Here is a 4,278-nt window from a genome sequence, read left to right as displayed (position 1 = left end):
ATTTACCCCCGTCTACCGTATTTACCCCCGTCTGCCGTATTTACCCCTGTCTGCCGTATTTACCCCTGTCTGCCGTATTTACCCCTGTCTGCCGTATTTCCCCCTGTCTGCCGTATTTACCCCTGTCTGCCGTATTTATGCCTGTCTGCCGTATTTACCCCTGTCTGCTGTATTTACCCCTGTCTGCTGTATTTACCCCTGTCTGCTGTATTTACCCCTGTCTGCTGTCGTTTCTTCGGTCTACTGTATTTACCTCGGTCTACTGGCGACCTCAGTTGGATGCCAGGCCCTGCTGGGCCTTGTGTAGGAAGTGGACACTGGAGTACATTTGGGGTGGCCAATAGGGTTCACCTTGTGGGCCAACTGCCCTTGATTGGTAGAGACTGCTCAGAACCCTGTGTTGAAAAGTCTGCGTCTTCACTTGGATGGATTGGTGATATTTGCCCTCATTACAGGCATTGGTTGATGTGCCGTGTTTTTGCCAACTCAGTACTGGATGATTCTAAAACACCCACCCAGCATAGATAACCTCTAGTAACCTTGAGTATTAGTGATCTGCTACTTAGAAGACCCCAAGCTGGAGCTGAGTCTCAGGGCCACCAGGGCCTGATGGGGTGGGGAAACATTGCAAAGGCTAGTTTCAAAACCCGGCAGTGCCTTCATGACACCGCTGGGGAGTGTTTGGTGGCGGCAGAGGGTCAGGAAGTGGGGGGTTGATGGGAGTGTGGGGGGCAGGGCTCAACCTCCTGGTGCTGAGCAAGAGAGGGACCAGCAAGCAGGTGAGGGAGGCTGTCTCAGGTCCTAAGGCTGGCTCTGCCCCCCAAGATGGTACCCCCCACCATGACACTCTCCTCACCCCCCTTGTCTCCTTAGCTGCAGCAGAAGGCCGTGGCTAGTGAGATCTTCAAGGGCAAGAAGGATAATTACCCTCAGAGTGTGCCCAGACTCTTCATTAGCACTCGGCTTGGTGAGCCCTTGACTTTCCAGCACTCAGACCTTTCGTCGTCGTCCTGGTCCCCTGTTGCCTCCTCTGACCTCCCTCCCTGCCATCTGGGTTGCAGGTGCAGACGAGATCAGCTCCCGAGTGCTTCAGGCCCTGGGCTCTGAGCCCATTCAGGTAAGACCCTGCCCTCAACCCTGAGTCCATCTGAGCCCATTCAGGTAAGAGCCTGCCTGCAGCCCTGAGTCCAGCAGCGCGGTTCTGCTGCCCAGGAGCTGGAGGCAGGTCAGGGTACAGGCGGAGCCTTCAGAGCTTTTCCCCAAGCCCCTTCAGCCTGGCCTCTGTCCCCAGTATGCTGTGCCTGTCGTGAAATATGACCGCAAGGGCTACAAGCCTCGCTCCCGGCAGCTGCTGCTTACGCCCAACGCTGTGGTCATCGTGGAGGACGCCAAAGTTAAGCAGAGGATTGATTACGCCAACCTGACCGGTCAGGCAGGGTCCAGGGCTGCAGGGGGAGGGCCCCTGCTTTGACACTTGATCTCTGACCTTTGCCCTCTCCCTTCAGGAATCTCTGTGAGCAGCCTGAGCGACAGTCTGTTTGTGCTTCATGTACAGCGTGAAGACAATAAGCAAAAGGTGCCCTTTCATGGATGGGGAGGTGGATTGGGGAGTAATGGGGGGGATGGGGAGGTGGGGGTGGATGAGGAGGTGGGGGGGAAGGGGGTGTGGGGGTGGATGGGGAGGTGGGGGGATGGATGGGATGAGGGGGTAGGGGGGATTGGGGGTGAATGGGGTGCTGGATGGGGAGGAGTTGGGGGGTAGATGGGGGCAGGGGGTGGATAGGGAGTGAGGAGTGGATGGGGAGGTGAGGCAGAGGGTCCTCAAGTTCTGGCCAGGGCCTGATCCCTCCTTCCTGGCCCCCCAGGGAGATGTGGTGCTGCAGAGTGACCATGTGATTGAGACGCTGACCAAGACAGCCATCAGTGCCGACCGCGTGAACAACGTCAACATCAACCAGGGCAGGTGAGATGCGGGCCGGGAGTGGTGAGGGGGCTGTGTGGGCACCCGGGGACAGGGTGGGGGGTGGAGAGGGGGTTGTGTGGGCACCTGGGGACAGGGTAGGGGGTGGTAAGGGGGCTGTGTGGGCATCCAGGAACAGAGCGGGGGCCCACCTTAGAGTTGGGGGTCTGTCTCCATGGAAAAACCCTCACCCACCCCGTTCCTCCAGCATCACGTTTGCAGGGGGCCCCGGCAGGGATGGTACCATCGACTTCACCCCCGGCTCGGAGCTGCTCATCACCAAGGCCAAGAACGGGCACCTGGCTGTGGTGAGTGGGGTCTGCTTTCCCGCTCATGGCCTGGCTGTGCCTTCCTTGGCTGTGCTGGGCAGAGTCCGGGCACCTCACCATGGGCCTTAATCCAGAGGCCATCATACCACCTCTTCCATCCGCCGGCCCACCCATGAGGGCCGGAGAGAGGGGCCGTTCGCGCCCCTCAGTGCAGAAAGTTGTCAAGGTGGCAGCGCGGGGCCCACGCCTGTGATCCCAGCACTGTGGGAGGCCGGGGCGGGCGGATCACCTGAGGCCAGGAGTTTGAGACCAGCTTGACCAACATGGTGAAACCCATCTACTAAAAAAATACAAAAGCCGGGTGCAGTGGCTCACACCTGTAATCCCAGCACTTTGGGAGGCCCAGGAGGGCGGATCACCTGAGGTCAGGCATTCGAGACCAGCCTGGCCAACATGGTGAAACCCCGACTCTACTAAAAATACAAAAATTAGCTGGGCGTGGTGGTGTGTGCCTGTAATACCAGCTAGTAGTGGGGCTGAGGCAGAAGAATTGCTTGAACCCAGGAGGTGGAGATTGCAGTGAGCTGAAATCATGCCACTGCACTCCAGCCTGGGGAACAGAGTGAGATGCCATCTCAAAAAAAAAAAAAAAGGCCAGGTGTGGTGGCTCACACCTGTGATCCCAGCACTTTGGGAGGCCAAGGCGGGCAGATCACCTGAGGTCGGGAGTTCGAAACCAGCCTGACCAACATGGAGAAACCCTGTCTCTACTAAAAATACAAAATTAGCAGGGCATGGTGACGCATGCCTGTAATCCCAGCTACTCGGGAGGCTGAGGCAGGAGAGACACTTGAACCTGGGAGGTGGAGGTTGCGTTGAGCTGAGATTGCGCCACTGCACTCCAGGCTGGGCAACAAGAGCAAAACGCTGTCTCCAGAAATATATATATACACAAAAAGGTTAGCCAGGTGTGGTGGTGGGCGCCTGTACTCCCAGTTGCTCAGGAGCCTGAGGTGGGAGGATCGCTTGAGCCCAGGAGGCTGAGGCTCCAGTGAGACTCAAGATCTCACTGCTGCATTCCAGCCCGGGTGACAAAATGAGACCCTGTCTCAAAAAAAAAAAAAGGCAGCACGGTAATGCAGGGAAGATACGGGATGATTGGGGGGTGCCAGGAGGGAGGAGAGGCTCACCCTGGCCAGGGTGGTGGGCATTCCTGTGGGAGTCAGGTCCGAGTCTCCAGGATGGAGACCACTAGGCCCCCACCACTCCTGCCTGCCTCAAACGCGTGAATGTAAGCGCTGGGGCTGGGTGCGGCGGCTCACGCCTGTAATCCCAACCCTTAGGGAAGCAGAGGTGGGAGGATAGCTTGAGCCCAGGAGTTCAAGACCAGTCTGGGCAATATAGTGAGACCCCACTCTCCATAAAAAGGATAAAAAAGCCTGAGTGCTGGGGTCCCCGTCTCCCCCTCACCACTTGGGTGTCTCTCTGCCCCCGACCCGGGGCCCCCCGTCTCCCCCTCACCACTTGATGTCTCTGCCCTGCAGGTCGCTCCCAGGCTGAATTCCCGGTGATAGAGGCGCTCACTGGACTCCCAGCTCCCAGCGCTTTGCTTCTGTCCTCCCCTCCCAATTACCAAAGACTCAAACTTCCGGACGGGGATCCGGGGATGCCCCGAAGCCCCCCCTGCCATCTCCCACCTCCTGCCCATCCCTCAGACGGGGACCCAGGGACACCCCGAAACCCACCCGCCATCTCCCACCTCCTGCCCATCCCTCAGGGACCCAGGGATACCCCGAAGCCCCCCTGCCGTCTCCCACCTCCTGCCCATCCCTCAGATGGGGACCCAGGGACGCCCCAAAGCCCCCCTGCCGTCTCCCACCTCCTGCCCATCCCTCTCTTGAGGGAGCAGCAGGGGCCAGGAGCTACCCCAGGAGTGGGCCAGGCCGGGCCACAGCAATAGCAAAGCCAGGGCCAGAGCGAGCCATGCCAGCCCTACTGCCGATGCCAAATGTTTGAGAGAAGGGAACTTTTGCTGAGGTTTTCTCTGAG

At 58.9% G+C, this 4,278-nt stretch overlaps 1 long non-coding RNA gene across 1 annotated transcript; it reads left to right on the top strand.

Moving 5' to 3' along the window:
- The first annotated feature begins 836 nt into the window (after positions 1 to 836).
- Positions 837 to 3,894, top strand: LOC116272776. Its single transcript, XR_004181347.1, has 7 exons — positions 837 to 967; positions 1,062 to 1,117; positions 1,292 to 1,427; positions 1,506 to 1,576; positions 1,866 to 1,963; positions 2,169 to 2,268; positions 3,774 to 3,894. It is a non-coding gene; the product is annotated as an uncharacterized LOC116272776 (long non-coding RNA).
- The last annotated feature ends 384 nt before the right edge of the window (positions 3,895 to 4,278 follow it).

Source organism: Papio anubis, unplaced genomic scaffold, assembly GCF_008728515.1.
Source record: "Papio anubis isolate 15944 unplaced genomic scaffold, Panubis1.0 scaffold1893, whole genome shotgun sequence".
NCBI classification, from domain to species: Eukaryota; Metazoa; Chordata; class Mammalia; order Primates; family Cercopithecidae; genus Papio; species Papio anubis.
Note: the sequence above shows the minus strand (reverse complement) of the source record. Positions and strands in the feature narration are given on the sequence as shown.